We start from the raw sequence: 24,019 nt of genomic DNA, 5'->3' as shown, positions 1-24,019 counted from the left end.
TAATTAAAGTGGAATTGATGGATATTTTAAAAGTTGTGGTATGTTTTATAAAATTGTTATCAAGGCATGTTGTCCTAACTTTCATATTAAAAATAATCCCCAATGTAGTAGGTAGTAAGTAGCATCTTATTATTTTAATTTGCACTCCTTTGCAAAGACTATCTTTTCTCCATTGCATTGCCATTGCTCCTTTGTTAAAGATCAGATGACTAAATCTGTGTAGGTCTATTTCTATTTGTGTAGGTCTATTCTCCCTTCTGTTCCATTGATCAATTTGCCCATTGTCTTGACTAATGTAGCTTTATTGTAAATCTTGAAGTCAGGTAGTTTCAGTCCTTTGACTTTGTTCTTCTCCAATTTTATATTGGCCATTTTGGATCTTCTACCTCTCCATATAAACTTTAGAATCAGCTTGTCAATATTCACAAAACAAGTTGATGGGATTCTGATTGAGACTGCATTGAATCCAGAGATCAAATTGGAAAGAATTGATTTTTTGACAATATTGAGTCTTCCTATCCATGAACATGGAACATGTCTTCATTTAGTTAGTTTTTGATTTCTTTTATCAGAGTTTTGTTTTATCAGGTGTGTTTTAGAAAAATACTTGCTATTTCTTTCAAGCACCAGAATCCCATTTAGTGTAGTAAGATGCTCATGCCAGGAGATGTATGAGGTTGACAGCCCATTCTTCCCTCACTCAAAGGGATGTGATCACTGAATGTAAGGGTGGGTAGAATCACTCACACTTAAAAAATTTGCTTTTCTCTCTGCCCTTTTGTAGAATCTGAATGATTGCGTGCATCTGAGTTAAATGTGTTTATAATGTGACTCTATTGCATGCAGCCCTCAAGCCATCCCTTAGTCATTTCATGCTCATAGAAGATGGTATGTATTAACTCCAGGATTCTTTCCCACAAAATCTGGAATTCAGAACCCATCTCAACTCAGAGGTCATCCCAGGAAGCTGTTAACCAGTCAATGGGAGTTGTCATGGATGTGGGTACCTGATTGTCGTTTCTGAACTATATCAATGCTGCCTATTTTCAAAAATACATTTGAAGCATTAAAAAAATCAACCACTAGAAACACGTAAATAGACACTATTATTCTAATTATCATAGGCAGTGTTAGCCTAATCTCCAGACACCTTAAATCGAAACCCTGTGTCTGTATGAAAACTAGGAACAGGGACCAGCTCGCCTGTCTGGGTGTACTGCAGGCCCAGGTGGAGAGAGAGATGGCGAGTGTGGGTGGCCTTCATGAGCTGTATTGACAAAGTGTGGCTTTGTTGACTGGAGAGAAGGGCTTTGATTTCCTTTCTCAAAGATTAGGACATGTGAAAGGGTCAGGCAGTGGGGGACAAAGGACTTCAGCCAACATACCAACTCTGCCACCAAACAGTGTCACTGATGTTGGGTGACATTACATCTGTGTGCCTCTGTTCTTTATCTGTTAAATTGGGATGATAAGAGTTCCCTCCCCCTTGTATGCTGTGAAAATTAAATGAATAGCAATGGCAGGGCAGATTAAATGAATGGTATTGTTCTGACTGGCAGGTCAGAATGATTCTTGGGTATCGTTGCTCCAAGATGGCCCTAGAGTGCAATGCTCCACCTGGAGCTGGGTGTGGTTCCCATCAGCTGACCTCATCCTCCCCAGCCTCCAGCCCCTGGATCCTTGCAGGATTCTTCCTGCCTGATACCTCACACCAATCTGCCTTCAAATAAATGAATAAGTGGACAGATAAGCCAATTTGGGCATTAGAATATTTGCAAAGGGTGGCTCTCAAGACAACAGACGTGTGAAATAATCCATTTCGGCACTGGGTGAATTTGTTCCAACCAAAGGGCCATCACCAGTGTCAAAGGCAGTTAGCATCATGCTGCCTCTGTATCTATTTCTTGTTAGCGCTCCCACATTGAACAGTAAACACATTTCACTGTTTTGCAAATTTCTCCAAAACAAATATTCTGACATCAATGGTAACTGTTTTCCTCCCCTCCCTCCCCAGAGACTTTTCTTTCTTGCTTGCTTTCTTTCCAAAACTTTTCAAGTTCAAGACCCTGGGATCCTGCTGAGCTCAGGAGCAGGAGCTGAGGAAAGTTCCGACAGACCATATTCTCTCTTGATCTCCCTTCTCTTCCCCACGGCTAAAAATATACACTTCTCCACCCCACCTTGTCAATTCCCCTGTAATTAGAAGGGCCGCCAGAGTCTCATCTGCCAAATCTGTGCCCCAGAGCGGAACTTAGGGAACAGGAACAGGTGGGGAGGGTGGATGATGCAGTGGGGAGGGAGCTGGGGGACTGGAGGAGCCCAGGGCTTTGAGCTCAAAGCTGATGGTCAATGAAGGAGAGGAGGCTCATGCAGGAAGCGGGGGGGTCTCCTGCTACTGGAGACATAACTTCTAGGGAGTCCCTACCCCTCAGTGCACACATCAGGCATTCTGTGGGTGCTGGGCATGTAAGACCGGGCCCCTAAGGAGCTCACTGTTTTGTGCCACAGATGGACACATGGAAAATCACAAAGTTATGAGAATAGAAGTAGGTCTGAAAGGATGTTTAAGTGTTAATGTTGGTTTATGCTGGCAGCAATGAGGGTGTGAGGGTTGTTGCATTTTTTGTTTTTTCTTGTATTACTTTTGTAAAAAAAAAAAAAGAAGAACATGTATACTTTATAAAAAGTGAGAAATTTGTTACTTTAATAAAAGTAACAATACAACATGGTGAGTTTTCTAGAAGTCCATTTCAGGCTGGGAGCCCTGAAGTTTTAAAGTGAGAGGCGCCCTGTGGTTGAAGACAGTTTCCAAACCAGAGGATAATTACTGAAATGTTTTTCTACGCAGGCCCAGTTCTAGAGTGTGAGGATACAGAAGTGTATTGCTGGAACACAGTCTGAGGTACAGAAGTGTGTTGCTGGAACACAGTCCAAGGTGGGGAGAGGTGAGAGGTGGTAATGGAGGGCCAGGCATGGTCCAGACTGGAAGGGCCTATGTGCTGGTCTGAGAACCTGGCATTCCCCTGCTCCTCAGTGGGGAAAATGGGTGGTTATGGCAGCATGAGGTGGTGTGTCAAAGAGAATGCAAAGCTCCAGGAGAAATAAATGCAGAGCCATCTTCCTGGGGCATCAGTTGTACTTAAACATCCTTGGGGAGGAGGTTGAGTGATTCTGTAGATAGGTAATTTAAAGAATTATCCTGACACTGGAACCAGCCTGAGTGGATCCTGGCAGAACTTTCAGACTGGGCTCCCGTCTGGTCCCCTCAGACGGAGTATGGCCCCCAGCTCTGCTAGATTAGGGGAGCTCCCTTGGGAAAGCGTGAGGAGGCCTGCTGCGGTGAGAGGAAATGAAGGAGAGAGTCTTACCCTATTTGTGCTTTAGAAAGATCCCCTGGTGGCTCGCATGGAGAGGGAGGATAAGGTTTGAGGCAGTTAAGAGGCCTTCATAATAGTTCACCTTGGAGATGCTGAGAGCCTGGCCACAGGGTGGATGTGAGAGGGATGTGGGGATTGATGGGGCTTGGATATTGCTGAGGCAAGGTGTGGGGGGAAGGACAGGGGAGTCCAGATGAATCCTAAGTGTCTTTGGTCGCTGAGAGATATGATACCATTAACAATAACAGAGAGCACAGGAGGAGAATGGGTTCCATTTCATGCATCTAGAAGGTGGTGAATGAGAGACCCCCAGGGAGTGGATTGTGAGCAGGAAAGAAAAGAGGGACAGGGGGACCATGATGGGACACCGTCTTCAGGGAGCTAGTGGAGGACGAGGATCAGGTGATTGGAAGACCTCCCACCTTTGTCCTCCAGCCACTCCACACATCTCCCAGGGGCTGGGGTCCTGGGCCGTGTCAGGCCACCAACATTTGCTTCCTTAGCAATTTCTTCAGGTCTGCATGGCTCTGCTTGTCTTTCCGGAGGGTGCTCAGTCATCCTTCAGCTCCCTCTGAAGCTCTTCCCTAAGTGGGAACAATTGTCTCTTCTGTGCTCCCCTGGATCCCCTGTGACCTCCTTTACAGAATGTGCTGGTTTCCTCCTCACTGCATCTGCAGCACTTTACAGAATGTGCTGGTTTCCGTGGCTGTTTCCTCCATCAGCCTGTGAGCTCTGTGCCCAGCCTTGCACAGAGTAGGTGCTCAATGAATGTATTCTGGATGAGTGGATGGACTGCCCAAAAGGACAGAGAAAGAATCAAACAGGATGTGCTCACAGAGAGAGAGAAAGGAAAGAATTCTCAGTCACAGGAACCACATGCGCCAAATAATAAAGTCAGATAAGAGCTGAGAAGCATTTGTTTGAGTTTGGAGGTGTCCATGGCAAGAATAGTCCCTGGCTAGATGTGAGTGGAAACACATCACAGCACGTTTACATTAAAGAATGACTAGGAGGTAAGAAAGTGGGGACAATGAGTGCAGACCTTTCCCCCACTCCGGTAAGTTCAGAATAGAAGAGAAAGGGAAAGATAAGGTGATAATTACAAGTGACATAGATTTTTAGACTTGAAAGGAAGGAGCAAGTCGGGAGAGAGATGCCTATATAATGCAAAGTGAATGGGCGCAAGTGATTGAGATGTGAAGGGATGATCAAGAGCAGAGGTGAAGGGATTGGCTTTGAACCAGAAAGATTTGAGGTCAGACATTCCTTCCCCTATGAAGGACAATGGTGAGGGGAAGGGGAAGGGAATAGGTTATAGTTGAAGGAGATCAGGGAAGGCTGTGAATGGGAGAGGAACACACACACGTAAAGACTCATGACACTGCTGCGCATCCACAGAAGACTGGAAAATCACACTAGACCTCCAATTGCTATGGCTCTATGATGTTCCACAGAACCAGTTCCATCTGGAACTGCTCTCTGGGCCTGCTGCAAAGCCACCATGTGGGACTCTCCTTTTCTATCATCTGAGGACTTAGCTTTTCCTTTCTCTTGTCTGGAGCCCTGTTTCCTGGGATCCATGTTTTTCTCTTTTTTGGATTTCATCTCCATATCTTCTGCTACATATCTAGGGGCTTCCTGAGATGCTGAATGTGCCTTGGAGGTCTAAAAATGTCTTTAGTCTATACTCACACTGAATTTGTGGTTTAGTTGGAAAATCAATTCTAGATGGAAAATAAATTTCCCTCAGAATTTTGTCTTCTGTCTTCCCCTGTGGTTACTGAAAAGTCAGTTGTCATTCTTATTTCACATCTTTTGATGTGATATTTTTCCTTTCTGGAAGAATTTAAGGGATTATTTTTAGCTCTGTTTTTCTAAAATTTCATGATGAGGAACCTTGATGAGAGGTCTTTACTTAATATGTTGGGCAATCAGAATCATTTCAAACAGGGGACTCATGTCAGTTCATTGGAAAATGTTTCTGTAGCACATATTAGATGATTTTCTTTTATTTTTATCTGTTCTCTGTTTCTGCAATGTCCATTAGATAATTGTTGAACTTCTTGGATTATCTTCTAAATTTATTTTCTACTTTTCGTCTTTGTCTCTTATTTTCTTCATTATGGGTGATCTCTTTGACTTTGTCTTTCAATGATCCTATTACATTTTTGATTTTAGCTATCACACTTTTACCTTCCAAGAGTGTTTTCTGTTCTTTGTTCTTTTTAAAAATTACATCCTTTGTTTTTTGCTCAATGGCTGCGATATTTTCTCTTCTACATTAAGTGATATTAAGTAAAGTTTTTTTGGAAAATTTATTCTGCTCTCTGCATTGTTTTCTTTAGTTTTTGGTTCTGTTAATTTTGGTGGTTGTTTTCCATATTCCGTAATTGTCATCTATATCCCAAAAAATCACTGGAATCTCTCTCTCTCTCTCTCTCTCTCTCTCTCTCTCTCTCTGTGTGTGTGTGTGTGTGTGTGTGTATGATGCATATTAGAGGAGGAGGACTTCTTATTGGCTTTCCTGTAGGGTGATCAAGCACCAAGCAGGATATAGATCTTTTTAATTTTTGGTGTGAGGAGACAGGAGAATTCTCTTTCTTCAAAAAAGTCAGCTGCTTATCAGGATCTCTCTCTCTCTTCTCTCTCTCTGTCTCTCTCTCTGTCTCTCTCCATCTGTCTCTTTCTCTCTCTTTCTTTCTTTCTTTTTTTTTTTTTTTTTTTTTATCTCATCTCTATTATTGTTTGTATACCTACCTGTTTCGATTCTTGGACCTGGGTAGAAAAACAGAGTTAGAGAGCATGTTTGTTACTATTCAAGATAGAGAATTTCATGTCTGTTTTTAACTCTGAGACTCAACTCTGTCTTCTGCTTTTCCAGGTGTTCCTGCATTTGTACTTGTAGCTTTTCCAGTTCAATAGAACTAGAGGATCAGCCTCTGCTCCACCATCTGGGCAGGGTAAGTAGAGAGGTGGCTTTTCGGGGTTGGAGGAGACCTGGGGGTCTAATTGTTCTGCACACTGACTTCAACCAACATCTCCTTCTCAGCTCAGCCCCTCCACTGTCTTTACCTGCTGCCTCCCAATGCCAAGTCTTCTGTGGGCTTTGCTGGGTGAATTGGCTCCTGCCTCACAGGCACCCTCTGCAGGCTCTCAGAGCACAGCTTTCTCAACTCTGCAAGGACAGTTGTTGCTCCTCTTCTCCCACCCCACCTTGAAAAAGTGGGCTGAAATATCTTATCTGCTACTGACTTCTGTCTCATTCTCTGTGTCCCTGCTGGCTTTTATCATTTATTTCATCAAATTAGAGGGTTTCACATGCTCAATTTAGCATTTTAATAAGAAAACCTAGTATGCATTTTGGTACAAAAAAAAAAAATACTGTGCAATCTGTTGTATGCCCTTTGTTGCCTAACGTGGCAGGCGTTCCATGAAGGCCTGTTGACTTAATTAGTAATTCCAGGTCTAGCACATGGGACTATCGAGTCCAATGCTGAGCCTGGGGCACAAGGAGCAGAGGATACCTCTGGGAGAGAGGGAAGGAGGCCAGAAAATAGACTTCCATAAGGTGGGTAGGTAAGAACAGCTCTTCTTTCTAGATCTTAGTTGATGAGGAGTGATTGGAACAGTTGGTTGGTTTTCCATGTAATTTATCAGTGTTGGACAAATTGGCTGTGCCATTTGGACTACACAGTGAGAGCTATGACTGGCAAATATAGGAAGGAACACCGCCCCTACAATTTTCTGCCCATTATCCTTGCATTAGGGCTTACATTTCCAACCACTTGGAATTAAGCCATTAAATCAACAAGCAGATTGGAAGCTCTACTGATAAGAGCCCATGAACCATGATGCAATGCACCCACACCATGATGGAATGCACCTGCACCATGATGGAATGCGCCCGCACCGTGATGGAATGCACATGCACCATGGTGGAATGCACCTGCACCATGATGGAATGCGCCCGCACCATGATGGAATGCACATGCACCATGGTGGAATGCGCCCGCACCATGATGGAATGCACATGCACCATGATGGAATGCACCTGCACCATGATGGAATGCACATGCACCATGATGGAATGCACCCGCACCATGATGGAATGCACATGCACCATGATGGAATGCGCCCGCACCATGATGGAATGCACATGCACCATGGTGGAATGCACCTGCACCATGATGGAATCCAGGGGTCATAGCCAGGCATCTAGGGATGACCTCTGCTTCCCTCTAACTGGCAACAGATCAATCTGACTTATGTTTCCCCTTTCTCTGGGATTTCACAGGGTCTCTGGGGAGATGACAGCCATAGGAAGTTTGGGGATGAGCCTCTGGCCACAAGTCCCTTATGGTCACTGATGAGAGCCCTGTACAGTGGATGGCTCTGTTGTTTCCACGCCAACATTGGGCACAGGGATCTTGGCCAAGGTTCTCAAGTCACTGACTCCATGTCTGTTTCCCTTGGGCACCAGGCTACTGGAGCTTCCATTGGAACTCAGGCCACCCTATGGAACTGTTGGAATTGGGGCTCAGGTCCTGCTGCTCCAAGATACCCATCTCTGTCTATCCCCACACATCACCCAAGGGCCTGGGAAATCCTACCCTTCCTCTTTAGTTGATCTCCATCTCTTGAACTAAATCTCAGTTGGGGGTTGCCTTTTGTGTGTTTGGTATCAGCCTCTGTTGTTGTTTTTCCTCTGAAACATAAAGTACTCTTAACTCTACTGTGAGGCACTGGGAACCAGACTGAGATGAAGATTAGCTAACATCTAACTTCTTAGTTTTGGATTAGGGTTTCCAATTCTTCTTTTGAGTCTCCTACTGAAACAGGAATAAAAAGCACATTTATATCTCAGTACCTTCAGTATTTGACTAAACTCTGCAGTTGGAAAACCTGGTTAGGTTTCGCCATGACTTTTCCAAATGTATTAGGCCATAGCACTCTGTTCCCCTCTTAACATTTATTAACACCTATATCAGTTAGGGCACCCACAGGAAACAGCTGGCATACTCACCCCGGGATAATTTTAAGATGCTTAATTTACAAAGGGACTGATGACAGCAGTGTGGGCAGCATGTGATGGATGGTTCATGGCCCTGGGGCCAGCTGCATGGAGCTGTTAACACCCCATCCTGGAGAGCTAGGAAGGTATAGGGGAATTTGGCAGATGGAATTTGTCTGCTCTGTCAGTTAAAGCTCCCCATCTGATTTCCGAGTGCCCCTGCCTCTTCACCAGTGCCCTTACCTTGTCATTAGAGGTCTGGTAGGGATGAGAATTAACGGGCTCCACAGCTCTGCAGCCCTTACTGTCAGATCCTGGGCTTAGTCCTCACCACGTCTCCTCTGTGACTGCAGGAAGTGAGGAATTTCATCACTGCCATGGGTCTTCTGGTCCCCCGAGTACGTTCTGAATTGCATGCTCATATCCTATAGGGCTGTAAGAAGGAGCAGTGAGTGCAATTGGCTGCCTGATGCCTATTCCCACACACGTGGGATCCCAGGACATGGGGCTTAGCCTGTAGTGCAGTGTCCAGAAGCCCCACCAGGGTACTGGGGCAGGAAAGGTTACTTCTCTAAAAGTTCTGGTTTCTGGAACTGAGGGTGGGGCCTAGGAGGCAGCATCCTCATCATCAGACAAGCTGTCATCCAGGAGAGATGAGGCAGTGAGGGAGGCACTGAGGATAAGGCACTGGGGAGGCAGAGGAAGGTGGGGCAGGAGCAGTGTCCTGAGTTGGAGATCTTGGCTGGGATTCTTTCTATGGGGTTCTCTGACCAGCACATGGACCTCTGGCCCCGCCTGCTGCTGGGATGGAGGGTCGGAAATGCTTTTTCATGGGGTTTTACCACTTATTCTTCTAGCCATCTCTCTCTCTCTCTCTGCCTTCTCCTTCCCATTCATTCCCCCTGCTTTTCCTCACAACTGCTCTGTTTGTTTCACTTCTGCCTGCATCTTTTCCTAAATCTTTTACTATCTCTCTTTTCTTTTTTTAGCTTCTTTTCCCTTATGTGATACAATTATTTTTATTAGCCTGTGCTATCTATATATTTAAATCCCAGAAGTGTATCTGCTAATTGTACTTTTAGGGAAATAATTATGCAAGTTAAGATGATTAGATAATGAAAGTGTTCTCTGGGGCTGGCCTCTTTACAAGGGAATGGTGATGGGAACAGGGATCCTTTCTACTGAAACTAGCAGGGTGGTTCAGTTCTTATTAGGACACTTTGAGACATCTGAGATACAATCAGATCACTCCCAGGGCTTGGCCAGAGGGCTAACTCTGGGAGCTCATCCTGTGAGCAAGATTGGATATTTTGTGGCCTTCCAGGAAGGAAGAGTTCCATGATACATGGCTTAGGGGGTAGGACCCCATGGAATTCCTAGATCCATATGAAGATTCCAAAGACATTTGGAGTTTCTGAAACTTGAGCACACACGCGTGCGCGCGCGCACACACACAGAGCAAGATTTGGCTTCCTTTGGGCAGAGGGTTTTGTAGATGTGAAATTGCTGAAATGCATCAACTCTGGAATTGCTTCATTGTACACTAATGGTGGCCGTAAGCTTCCTGCTCACTCACTCTTGTCGTATAATAAATGTTCACAAGATACATGCTTTCCTTCTCTGGATTCTGCTCTTGGTTCAGAAGGGTGGCTTTGCCAGTCACTGCTGGCACACCTGGGCCATCAGAGGTGCCTACCACACCCTCGCATCCAGTCACTTGCTGACCTGACCTCCCCAGACAGGAAGAGGTGGTGCTGGTGCTATTATTCTAAGATGAGGGGACATTGAGAGAGGCGATGGCTGGGGGATGTCCCAAGTTAAGAAGGGGCAGAAAGGGTACATGTGATTTTGGATGTGTAGGGGAGAAGAGAAGTGAGCCAGGGAGAATGGGGTTCTCTTGAGTATTGAAGAACTGGCAGGAGTAATTTCTTGGAAGAATAAAAGGGGATGGGAGTCTGATCTTGGTTTAGAGACACTATTTTGCAAAAGGAGAATTTGATGCTTAGAGGGGATACACTCTTCTGCAGTGGGACCTTGACACTTCTCCATTAAGAAGTGGAATGAATTCCTCTCCCCTTGAATCTGTGTTGCCTTTAGTGACTTGTCTGATCAACAGAATGTGGTGGAAATGATGTTCTGGGTTTTCCAAGGCCAGGTCATAGGAGCTTTGTGGTTTCTGCTTCTCTTTTGTAAACACTCACCCTTGGGGACACTTCCTCTCAGAACTCACCCCTCAGTGGGTGAAGCCCAAGACACATGGAGAGGTCACATGAAGGGGCTCTGCTTAGTGCCCCGCCTGAGAGGCTGCCTGGCAGCCAGCATCAACTGACAGCCTTTGGGAGGGGATCTTGGATGTCCAGCCCAGCTGAGCCTTCAGTGACCTCAGCTCCAGCTCCACCTGACTGTAACTGCATGAGAGACCCCAAGCAAGAACCATGCAACTGAGCTCAGTCAATCCAGAGTTGTGAAAGGTGGTGCATTTTGTTTTGAGCCACTACATTATGGGATAGCTTGTTATGCAGTAACAGATAACTAGGAACCATATTTAAGAAAAATACTCAAGATCCTGAATTTTAAACAAGAACCAAAGGGTCTTCTCTCTGCACTTTCACAATTACTTTCAGAGAAAAGGGGTAGTTTTAAAAACAAGCTTCCCTGACTATGCAAATATATCCCTTTCTGATTGGACAAATTAATGGTCAGATAGGCTTGAGCCATTGGCCTTCATGCTTGAAGGCAACTTAGAGACCATGGAATAGTCATGGGCCTGCCTGCTTGCTTTACAGATGAGAATCATGGAGCTGAAGTGACTTGCCCAGCGTCACCCAGGTGCCTAATAACAGAACCTGGGCTGGACCCTAGGTGCCCTGATTCCTAGCTCAGTGCTCTCTATATTATATTATGCTGCCTGTTTATAATGCTGTTTAGGGACAGGCAATTCCCTGAAATGGAAGTTTCCAAAGGCCTAATGCGAATGATGAAAGGGTGTGTGTGGGGATTCTGAAGTCACCTGGGCTCTTTCACAGCTCTGTCCAGCTGCATGGTTTTTAGGGAGGCATAGCTTGTTTCAGTCGGCTCAGACTACCATAACAAATTACCATAGACTGGCTGGCTTAAACACCATATGCCTATTTCTCACAGTTCTGGAAGCTGGGAAGTCCAAGATCAAGTTGCCTGCAGATCCAGGGTCTGGGGAAGGCTCCTTTCCAGTTTGCAGACAGAGGTCTTCTCATTGTATCTTAACAAGGTGGAGCGCAAAGAGAGACAGGAGACTGGAAGCAGGTTCTCTCAGGTTTCTTCTCTTGTTTTTAACTTTTATTTGAGGTTCGGGGATACATGTGCAGGTTTGTCACATAAGTAGACTTGTGTCATGAGGGTTTGTTGTACACATTATTTCATCACCCAGGTATGGAGCCTGGTACTCATAAATTATTTTTCCTAATCCTATCCCTCCTCCCACCCCTCATTTAGCTCCCACTTATAAGTGAGTACGTGCAGCATTTGGTTTTCTGTTCCTGTGTTAGTTTGCTAAGGATAATGGCTTCCAGCTCCATTCAGGTCCAGGCAAAGGACATGATCTCGGCCTCTTTTATGGCTGCAGAGTATTCCATGGTGTATATGTACCACACTTTCTTTATTCAGTCTATCATTGATAAGTACTCAGAAAAAGAGAATTTCTTCTTATAAGGGCACCAATCTTATCATGAGAGCTGCACCCTCAGGCCCTAATCACCTCGCAGAGTCCCCATCTCCTAATACCATCACACTGGGGATTCAGGATTTCAACAAATGCATTTGGGTTATTCAGGGGAGATGGGGGTGGGGGAGACACAAACACTTAGTCCATAACACAGTTTCAGTTATTTAATTTAATTTTTTATGAGACAAGGTCTTGCTCTGTCACCCAGTCTGGAGTACAGTGGCACAATTATAACTCACTGCTCTGCCTTGAACTCCTGGCCTTGGCCTCCCAAAGTGCTGGGATTACATGCATGAGCCACTGCACCTAGCCTAGTTTCTTTTAAAAAGCATCTTTTCACGCTATGTCTGGCAAGAAGACATTGAAATGTGGAGTGATAAGGTCAAGCGTGGAGAAGGGCCTCGGTGGGGAATTAGCTGGGCTGAGGCCCAGCAGGGTGGGAGGCTTCAGGGCACCCCACTCTCCTGGGATGGAGAGGGTCTGGATAGGGCAAGGCCTGTGATGAGCCATGTTCCTGGCCTGGACTCTGAAGGCCATTGGCCCTGGGGCTTTCTGCTCATCACCAGTCCAACTGAGAGCTCCCCATTTGAAGAAAAGCAATGTCCGGCTGATCTGGGAGACAGTTGTCTCCATCCCAGGGCAAAGAAAGCATCAGAGGGAGGTGCTCAATGATGAGGGAACATCAAGTTGCTTTTTATGGTTTAAATTAAATGGGTTAAATAACGTCAAATTTATTTGTTGACATCCTAACCCCCATGGCCTCAGAATGTGACCTTATTTGGAAACAGGATTGTTGCAGATGTAATTAGTTATGATGAGGCCATACTGGGAAAGGGTGGCCCTCTAACCGAATGTGGCTGGTGTCCCTCTAAAAAGGGAGAAGGCCACATGAAGATTCATGCAGAAGCTGAGGGAGTGCTTCTGCAAGACAGTGCACACCAAGATTGCCAGCATACCAGCAGAAGCTAAGACAGAGGCGTGGAACAGATTCGCCTGCATAGCCCTCCGAAAAAACCAACTCTATCCACACCTTGATTTTGATTCCAGCCTTCAGAATCGTGAGACAGTAAGTTTCTGTTGTTTAATTAAGCCACTTAGTACTTTTTTATGGAAGCCCTAGAAAACGAATACAATGTTAATTAGGTCAATGAATAGAGTCTTAAAAAAAAGATGAAAGGGGACAGGGAGTAATGGTTTGGAGGAGGAAGAGGTGAAAAGTTGGGTTGGGAAGCCCTGGTGGGAGAGCCACAGCACAGGCCATTGAGACCCTGGACCCATGTCATGCCATCTGCGGTAGAGAATCATGCATCCTTTAAGAAATAGCTCTTGGCATGTTACTGGGTCCTAGTGGAAACAGAACATGGCCATGGACACCAAGTGGCAATGCATCCAGAACTGCCTATTATGAGCTGGGCTCTGTCAGAGCTACCAAGTTATAAAGTCAGACAGGCCCAGTACCCATCTATTGTGGTGTGGAAATATTACATGTGGTGTTGAGCTTGAGTAGGACCTGAGGGCATGACTAACTTGCTAGACCTCCTGGTCACCCACCACAGTTGGATTTTCCCAGCTTGTGCCTGTGGCCATAGAGAGGAATCCTGTATGATCAGCTGGAAGAGGAAGCAACATAGTTTACTCTTGGTTTACAGGTGGATCAACTCAGTACATGTGTGCAAGCCAAAAATGGAGAGTGGCTGCATTTCCCCCACATTTAGGGTGACCCCAAAAGGCAGTAGAGAGGGAAAAATCTTCCCAGTGGGTGAAGCTTTGAGCAGTGCACCTGGTCATCTACTTTGTATGGAAATGGAAAGCGGTCAATTACCTGGTTAGGGGTCTGGAAAGAAAAGGACTAGAGGCAAGGCAACGTGGGTAGAAGCATGTGACAGACATATGGGAATGGGTACCAAGTATAAGGATTTTGAATCATATGTTCACCACTAAGTATCTGCTATCAACTAGGTAACTGAGTAGACAAAAGGACTTGACCTGTTGACATTGGTCAGTGTTTTAGTTTGTTGAGGCTGCTATAACAAAATACCATGAACTGGGTGGCTTATAAACAACAGAAATTTATTTCTCACAGTTCTGGAGGCTGTGAAGTCCTAGCTTGGGAACCAGATTCCATGTCTGATAAAGATCAACTTTCTGGTTCATAGATGGTGCCTTCTTGCTGTGTTCTTATGTGGTAGGAGAGGAGAATGAACTGCCTGGGGCTTCTTTTATAAAAGCACTAACGTATTCATAAGCGGTTCACCTTCATGATTTAATTATCCCCCAAAGACTCCACCTTCTGATATCCTCACCTTGGAGGTTAGGACTTAAACATGAATTTTGGAGGAGATGAGGGTGCACATTCAGTTCCTTGCAGCCAGCCTTGATAATAAGCCATCCCACATTGACACGACGGACTCATGAGTGGAGTGGCTATAGCATTAGAGAGGAAGATATGTGTGAACTTAATAGCGTGGACTTTCACTTATCAAGGCTGATCTAGCTACTGCTGCTTCTGAAGGTCCACATTGTTAGCAAGAGTCCAATTCAACCAGGCACTATTCCTTAAGGAAACCAATTGACTGCACAGTGACAAGTTGACTACACTGGCTCCCGTCCATTCTGGAAGAGCCAGTGAATCCTTCTCCAGGGACAGATACCTTTTCTGGGGATGGGTTTGCCTTTCCCGCCCACAAATCCTCAGCCAGCATTTTTATCTGGGGGCTTTCAGAATGCCTGATTCATAGGCATGGAATCTCACAACAGCACAGTATCTGACCAGAGGATCCATGTCACCTTGAGTGAGGTGTGAGAGTGGGACCATGACTAGGGAACCAATGGTTTTATCACAGACTCCTGCTCATAGGCAGCCATGCTCTTGCAACACTGGGACAGCCCTCCAGAGGCACAGTTGAAGCCCCAGCTGAGAGGAAACATTCTGAAGGAATAAGATACCATTATTTATGATGCAGTCCATTTTTTAAACCATTGGCATTTATGGTACTATGTCTTCCATAAGAAGGAAGCGAGGGCCCCAGAACCAAGCTGTAGAGGCAGGAGTGGCTCCACTTACCATCATACCAATGACCCACTGGGGGATGCTCCATGTCCCTGAAACCTTGGGTTCTGCAGGGTTGGAAGTTCTGACTGCTGAAGAGGCACCTTTGCCAGAGGTCACAGGAAGTTCCCATTGAACTACAAGTTACAGCTTGGATTTATTGTGCCCATGGATAGTAGGCAAGGAGAGGAGCAGTGTCCTTGATTAGCAGGAAGAATCAGATCTGGTTTTACACAATGGGAGCAGGAAAGAATACATGTGGAACCCACGTAAACCACTAAGATTGCTGAGGTTGAGGAAACTTTAAAAGGGACAATGGGGAAAGGGGAGAATGGCATTAGTTGTGGCCTAAGGTCAATTGCAAAGGGAGGGCAACAGTTCATCCTACTAACCTCCCTCTCCTGGTTCTTACTTAGGAAGAAAGGCCCACTGGACTCGAAATTATGAAACCAGCTGCTGCCCAAATCTGTGTGGAGAAGGTTTGCTCAGCGCAAGGGGTGGACTGTAGCAGCCATGAGAATGTGCCTTGGGGAATTCTAACTATAGGGCACACAAATAACCAATAAAGGCAGTTGCTGTGGCTCTGAGATCCAGCATCCCGTTTTCACAGAGGCTACATTTCCCATGGGCTGCTTTCAGCTAAAGAATGAATGTGGCAGGTACACTAAGGAAGATACATTCTTGGGAGGCATGGGACTCCTCTGGTGACCAGTGTGGCTTGAGGACTCCTGAACTTGCCTTAGACTGCATCATTCTTTAGGATGCTTCCATCTAACCTTCTATTCCTCTGTCCTTCCTTCAAGGTCAGACTTGCATCATGGTCTGACTGTTCTTACAGCTTTCCCTGGGCCCCTCCCCATTTTCTGTCACAGGCATTTCCCCTAAAAAAAAATCCTTGCATGTTTAATGGTGTCTTGGCATCTTCTTCCCAGGGCATCTGGAATAACCCAGTCCCTTTAACTCTTGCTCCAACCTCTGTAAACAGACCTTCCATAAAGCATCACTTCAAATACCCTGCTGAGTTGCCATCTGTTTCCTGCTGGGACCCTCAGTGATAGAGATTGCTATAGACTATAAATGTTAGAGAATTTCAAGGAAGAAAAAGCAATGTTAGGTGGTGTGATGAGAATAAGCAGCAAGGAAGCCATGGGTCTTGAGATATGGGGTTGATCTGATGTTAGAGGTTGGCATTTCAGGTGTGTGTGTGTGCATGTATGCATGCAGATGTGGGTGCGTGCATGTAGGCATGCATGTGTGTGTGCAGCATAAGCAAAGGTACTAGGGAAGAAACGAGTACATATGGCAGGGTTTGTCCAAGAGTCCACACCTCTTTTCTCAGGAGTTCCATTTGTGCTATGGGAGGAAAGCACCGAGAAATTCTTATTTCTCTATGTTCAATGTTTAGAATTTGCAAAGAAGTTTCCCCCTTTCCTTATTCATCACCTCATTGCCTGCATCTTTCTATGTGCAGCCAGGAGCTTGTGTTAGACAAGACCTGGGGCAGTGGCGAGGCCAGATGGAAATACAGAAAAACAGGAAAGAAAGACAGAGAAAAATGAGTGCCTTGAAATTCTGGTGTCCAGGGCTCAGGATACTGGGGGCAACAGGACTAAAGAGCCCCATTTGTTAGAAGCCAAGGACAGGCAGCAGTTTCCTTCAGAAGTCACAGGGTGAAGAGAGGTTGATTTGACCAGAAGCTCCCAAAACAGAATTCTACAAGATAAAGGAGATAAAGGTTTTCAGACATAGGCTTCTATAATTCAAGTATCTCTAAGATGTTACTGCAAAGCTGTGAAAAACCGGGTTCTATTTATTCCTTCATTCAACATACACATATGGGGTACCTACCACGTGCCAGGAACTGCTCTAGGCACTGGAGATGCACTATTAAACAAGACAGATGAAAAAGCCCTGTCCTCATGGAGCTTACATCCTATTGATTAACAAATAAACCAGTAAAACAAATAACATGTCAGAGGGTGGTAAGTGCCACGGGGCAAAGCAAAGCAAGAAAAGGAATAGGTTGTGCATGGGCTGGGGCAGAGACAGCTAGAAAAGGCCTTGCAGACAAGGCAACGTAGAACAGAGACTTTAAGAAGGTAAAGGAGCAAGCCTCAGAGATACCTTGGAGAATGGTCCATGCAGAAGAAAGAACAAGTTCAAAGTCCTGAAGGTAGGGGTGTGCTTGCTGCTCTTATTAATGTCTGTCTGTTTATCATCCTGTACTAGTCCACCTACGCACAGAAAAGCATCTATTTGCAAAGTCTTCAAGTTCTAGTGTTTTGCATTCCAGACTACAGTAATGTTATCTAACTGTAGCATCTAAAAGGTACCAGTGGCATGACAAAAAAACATTATATCTCATTATAGTATCAGACTTGAGGTTCATTATCTCACAATCTGCATCAGTTTCAGCAGCAGATAAAACTCTCCAAATATGACTCCTCAGATACATCTCCACTTAATCTAGAGACTTTGAATTTAAAAGATAAGTAGTACCTTGGCTTTTGGGATTGGAAAATTTGCATCCTGGTTCACTAACAGACTGTGTGGTCCTGAATAGTTACTTAACCTCTCTAAGCCTCTATTTCTATATCTATAGATGGAGATAATAGCAACATCTACCACACACACCAAGAAGGAAATCAGATAAGACTGTGTATTTATAAGTGTTTATGAGTTATTGGCTTTTTTTTGGTGGAGTCTTGCTCTGTCACCCAGGCTGGAGTGCAGTGGCACAATCTTGGCTCACTGCAACCTCTGCCTCCCGGTTTCAAGCAACTCTCCTGTCTTAGCCTGTTGAGTAGCTGGGACTACAGGTGCCTACCACCATGCCTGGCTAATTTTTGTATTTTTAGTAGAGACAGGGTTTCACCAAATTGGTGAGGCTTGTCTTGAACTCCTGACCTCAGGTGATCTGTCCACCTTGGCCTCCCAAAGTGCTGGAATTACAGGCATGAGCCACCATGCCTGGCCAAATTGTTGGCTTTTGTATAGCACAAGATGCTAACTGAACCATTAGTCTGTTTCTTGATACATAACAAACCATGTCAAAAAAAGTTAATGGTTTAAAACAACAATCATTTATTTCCTCACAGTTTTAGAAAGGTTGACTGGGCTTAGCTGGCTGGTTCTTCTGTTGGTTTCCCTGGGGCCCACTTTTATGGTTGCAGTGATCTGGCAGCTCAGCTGGATGACTCAGAATGGATTCACTCACATGTCTGGCCTCACTTACACATTCTTACCTCAGGCTCTTGGCTGGGGTGTCTGGTTCTCCTCCACATAGTTTCTCCTTTATTAGCAGAATAATCTATTTTTCTTTTACATGGTGATGGCCACTTTCCAAGATGAGAGTGGCAGCTGTTAGGCCTTTTATGGCCTGGGCTCAGAAGTTACATATAACTTTTGTTACATTTGACTGCCCAAAGCAAGTCACAATGTCATCTGAGATTAAAGGGGTGGAGAAGCGAGCCTCACCTCTCAGTGGGAGGAACTTCAAAGTCACATTCCAAAGGGATATGCAACATGGATGGAAGAAATGGGCCATCTTTAGAGACAGCATACCACAGTCTGTCCTCTAGCCTCAGCAAATCACTCCCTGTCATGTGCAAAATACATTCACTCTTCCCAAGACCCCCAAAAGTTTCATCTCATTATGGCATCAAGCTTGAAGTATATTATCTCATGATCTGCATCAGGTTCAGATGTAGATAAGACCTCTCAGTGTGGCTCCCCAGGTGCAGCGTCTCTTGATTCAGAGACTTTGACTTTGAATTTAAATGACAAACATTCTGTCTCAGCACCCCTAGAACACAGCAGTGGTTTAGGAACTGGATAGACCTAAGAGCCAGACCTATTTAAAATGGAGAGACCAGGAACAACAAAGTAGTTGCTGGTCCACAGCAATTGTGAAGTCTATCTGGTTACATGTTGATGTTGGCTTCCCTTATATGGGTCAGAGAATGTTCCTTGATGAGAGTCTGGTTCTGCTCCCTGAGAGGGATACCTAGGCCCTTGTTTTCTGTAGCTCTTAGATCTTCTCCCTGGACTCTTGCTTCTATCCTCTAAGATGCATTTATTTATTTTTTGTCTCATAGGAAATTATCTGTGTTGGTAACTAAGTAGCTTTCACAGCCTGATTCTTGCTCATAGAAAGTGGAGTCTCAGAGGCTTATCTTCTATTTGAGTTACCTCTTTAACTTTTAGTCCAACTTGTAGTACTTTCACTGATAAAAGGCACTTACAATTTTTGTGTTTCCTATGAATCTTATTGGGGTTCACCCCATGGCCCCAGTAGCTCTATCCATAATTATTTTTGAGACAGACCTTTCTCTTTGGGTGTGTTAATCTATTGTGGGACAATATATATAAGACTGTCAGAAACCCCTTTGTCTAGCAGAGAGGGTCTCCTAATCACTGCCTTTCAGAGGTTTACCAAAGGGTCTTATAAGTACACCCTTGATTTGATCTTTTTGCTGAGGTTATTTCTTATCTGAGAGCCTTTGCCTTACTGAAGATACTGGACATCAGAACTAGTTTAATTTTTCTAAAACAGTAAATTTTTGGCCTTTTTTATTTCTTCTAGAACAGTCTTGAAAACTAAAGAGCTGGTTCTTTAGCTCATCCCTCTCTGGCAGTACCTTATCATACACAGCTGAAAGCATCTAACTGATGCTTTTAATATTTTGCCTAGAGATCTTCTTAACTAAATCAGTACGTTCATTAACTACTGTTTGTCTTTCAAGTTACTGCAGACAACATTACTGGCAATTATTCTGCTGCTTCATAACATGAGTTGCCCCTTTTCCAGCCTCTAATAACAATTTCTTCACTTCCTTTCTAGCATACTAAAAGATTGTTCACCATTTTTTCCAGCCTTCAGTAACAACCTACTCAAGTGACTTCCCAGCTCCTATCTGCTGTGTTGTTCCAGAGCCAATGCCACATGTTTTAGGTTTTTGTTACGGTACTCCTCTACTAGATACAAATTGCTTTAGCAGTTATCTACTGCTGTGCAACAAATCACTCCAAATTTTTGTGGTTTCAAACAAGAACCATTTATTTGCTCACTCTTCTGTGGTTCAGTAGTTTGGGCAGGCTTAGCTTGGATGGCTTATCTCTGTTCCACATGATGTTGGCTGGGCTCAGTCATGTGCTTGCGGTCAGCAGTCAGTTCATCTGGGAGCTGGCTGATCAAGATGGCCTCACTCACATTCATTCCAGTTGGCTGGGGCTAGCAATTGAGGTGCTTCTGTTCTTTTCCATGTGGTCTCTCTAGTAGAAAGCCTGGGCTTTCTACACTGTGGTGGCAGTGTTCCAAGACAGCAAACCTCCGCGTGCAAGCATTTATAAATCTCTGGCTTGTATCGCATCTGCTGGTGTCCCATTGGCTGAAGAAAGCCACATGGCTGAGCTCAAAGTTGATGTGAGAATGGATTAAACAAGGGAATGCAAACTGAGGGGGAGGATCCATTGAGGGGCCATTAATGGGACCATCTACCACACTTGATGTCCTCGTTGATCTGTTCTTGCTGGCTTCCAGACATGGTTTGTAATAGGTAATTCTAACACTTCTATTTTGATCTTATTCTCCTCTTCTTCCAGGATTAAGGGAGGATTACAATTACTTTCCTGCCCCATATAGTGGACCAGATTAGCTATGGCCTGTGGGTTGTAGGTAAAGAGCTTATATTATTTTCAGATTGAGAATTTAGTCGCTGGAGTGAATACCTCTCATTTCTCCATTCTTCCCATACTATGTGAGCCCAGAGTTCTCTGTTGAGATTGTTGTTTGTTCTGGCCTGGGTAAGGAATGAGCGATGATGGCATGAAACAGAGCCTCTCATCCTTATCTCCACACTTCACATCTGTATCAAGAGTTAGCAATTAACCTTTACAGTCTTAAGCTATTGAGACGTTGAGTTCTTTGGTTACCACAGCATAACCCAGCCCATCTTGATGGATACACAGCCTCGGTCTCTCCATCCCCTGTGGTCAGTTCTAGCTTCTTCCCTTGGTATTTTTTGATATAACTTAAGCTCCAAGAAAGGGAGGAGGATACAGATAATTAAGTGTCTAATAGGAGAGATGAAGGAAGGGGGAAGGAAGAAAGTATTGGGCCATGAGGAGCCCATTGTTTATTTGCCAGGGATTTATGACATGCCTTCTGTATACCTAGGCTTTGTGCACTGCCTGGGGTATGCGAAGATGTATAAGGCATGCTCTGGAAGGGAACACAGACCATGGGGGAGGCTAACACATGAACAGTGAACCCCACTAGAGAGTGATGGCTACTGCCCAGGGGTGCAACTGATTCTCTGTTTTCTTCTGTAATTGGCTAATTGTCCCTGCAGGCAATTTCCACAGAGAAATTCCAGCTATGGCATCTGGAATGGCAGCCTCATTGAAGTAATTGTGTTTCCAGCCTCCCAAGATAAGATCTTTGAAGGCCAGCACTCATCTCAATGCATAAGGCCTGTGATTTGTTGAAAAGTCAGTCTCATTACTTTATAATCACATATCAGATTCAATCCTTACAGATGACAAATATGGGGACAAAAACGAACGCTTCTGAGGGCTGCAGTTTGCAATTTTGAGGCAGAAACAGACTGAAATGGGAAGGTGTTTTTGAACAGTCAGGGCCAGCCCAGAGCAGAGGCCCCGAGGATGCTGGATAGCATTCCTGGCAAAACTTCAAGACTCTGACATTATAAAGCCACAGAACAGTAATGGGTTAACCCATGAGATGTTAACATCTAACTAATGTCGGCTCATGCATGTTATAGGGAGATCTGGCTTGGAATGTCTGGGATCAGCCTGCTGAAGCTGTTCAGGGCTGCTGGGGAGGTCAGCACAGCGTGGGCATTTCCTGAGGTCAGACTCAATGGGGATGAGGCTGGGGGTGTGTGGGGATTTAACCAAAAAGCGTAAGCCACATGTAGGTTGTGGTGGGGCACTTTAACTAGATTTAATGGGTATGAATTTTACTCTACAACATGAGATATAAGGTAAGGATTTTTCCTTCTCCAATTTCAATTTAATTTATTCCCAGCCCACATTCTACCAGGCTGATGAAAAATTCTATCTTAGCCAAAATGGGGACCCTTTTCCCCCACTCTATGCCTTCCTTGAGTTTTGGTCATAGCATCTTAAAACTGCAGGATATTTGCTGGGCACTTTCTGGTGTTCAGTCCTCACGGACATGTCCAATTTTGTAGCTCACCTAGTCTCTTGATGCTTAGCTGCCTCTCTGCAAGCTGGCACAAAGGGCCTTTGCTATGACCAAGTTCCTTTTGCACAGGATAGGGTTGAGTCACCTAGATGCATCCCAGAGAGGTGTTCCCAGGGTTTCAGCACCTGCCAGGGGTCAGGCAAGGGAGCAGGAAGTGGATCCTTGGTATTTTCAGGATCCTTCCAACTCTGTCCCCTCTTAGTCTTGTAAATCTTTCCCACCCTCTCCAATGTCTGGCTGTGTCCCTCTGCTGTCCGATCCCAAGCCCCAGGACCATCCTCTTTTCAGAAAACCTATTTCTTTGTATCCAAGATCACATACTTTAAGAAACAAAAGTCTTTTAAGCCTGCCTTGTGGCAAAGGAGCACAGTTTCTAGGACTCAGAGCCCTACTTCTCCCTCTCGGGAGGAAAAAGGGGAAGTGGGTGGTACCTCCTATTCTCTCTAATTTTTCTATGGCTGTTGAGACCAAAATTATACTTTCTTTCCCACATATGCATTGAGTATAGCTTGGTGGTAAAGAGAGGAATCAAAGCACAAGCAAAACTTGTAGACAAGATGGTCAGAAGTGAAGCAGGCAGATGAATGACTACTTCAAAGAACACAGAGCATCCTACCACGCTCTCCATCCATGGGCACCCTCATGGTCTTTGACCAACTGGGATAGATGTAGAAAAGACCCAGATGGAGCTGGGTGTGTAGGAGTGTTAGGGCCCAGGAGGAAACTTCCACTATGAATGAGATTCGTAAAGGCATGCTGTTCTATTCTGTGGCCTTGGATGAATATTTATCCAGAGCCTCCCATGTGCCAGGCAACGTGTAGGGCACACAAGGGCTTTGAGGGCCGGCAGAAGGAACGAGCGATGTGGTGGAGGTACAGGTACGAGGATGCAACACCACAATCTCCATCATGCAGACAGCTCTTGAGCCAGCTTATGGCTGTGTTGGTGATTGGGGAATCTGCCAGGAGACTCCAGACACTGAAGAAGGCCTCCCTGGTCAATTTCTTACAAAGCCTCCAAAAGTGTTTCCCTGAAAGCCTCTTCAAACATGGTCATCATTGTCTTAAAAATAACTTTTCTGAATCCATGTTTCTTCACTTTGTAGTTTGCTGTGATAAAACTGTCTTTCCCCATACCCTCTCTCCTGGCACAAAGGGAACTTCATGTGGCCCTGAGGTTGGGCCCTTCTCTCCTGCTTCTGCTGAAATTGGAGAGTTGGTGGGGAGAGCCTCTCGGATTGCCTCCCACAACACCCCGTAGCATTCAGACTTAGATGGAGGGGGTCACTGGAGGGACACCCTGTCCCCACGCAGCACAGCCCCAGGAAGGCCACTCTACATGGTGGTTTCGCAGGCCTTCCCGGTCACTGGGACCAGGCCACTCCTGGCTCTTCATTTCTTGGATCTCAGCTTCTTACGTTTGTTTTGTTTTGTTTTGTTTTGAGATAGGGCCTGTACTCTGTTGAGCAGGCTGGAGTACAGTGGTATGATCTTGGTTCACTGTGGCCTGAGCTCAAGCAATCCTCCTACCTTAGCCTCCTCAGAAGCTGGGACTACGGGTGCATGCCACCATGCCTGGCTAATTTTGGTGTTTTTTGTAGAGACAGGGTTTCACCATATTGCCCAGGCTGGTCTAGAACTCCTGGGCTCA

At 45.1% G+C, this 24,019-nt stretch overlaps 1 long non-coding RNA gene across 1 annotated transcript in view; it reads left to right on the top strand.

The window, feature by feature from the left end:
- Positions 1 to 24,019, top strand: part of LOC114680202 (uncharacterized) — a 191,018-nt gene that overhangs the window by 117,834 nt on the left and 49,165 nt on the right. Inside the window, exon 4 of the long non-coding RNA XR_013397146.1 lies at positions 6,259 to 6,337. This is a non-coding gene — a long non-coding RNA (uncharacterized LOC114680202). The remainder of the gene's footprint in view (positions 1 to 6,258; positions 6,338 to 24,019) is intronic.

Source organism: Macaca mulatta, chromosome 8, assembly GCF_049350105.2.
Source record: "Macaca mulatta isolate MMU2019108-1 chromosome 8, T2T-MMU8v2.0, whole genome shotgun sequence".
NCBI lineage: Eukaryota > Metazoa > Chordata > Mammalia > Primates > Cercopithecidae > Macaca > Macaca mulatta.
This window is presented reverse-complemented; position numbering and strand designations above follow the sequence as displayed.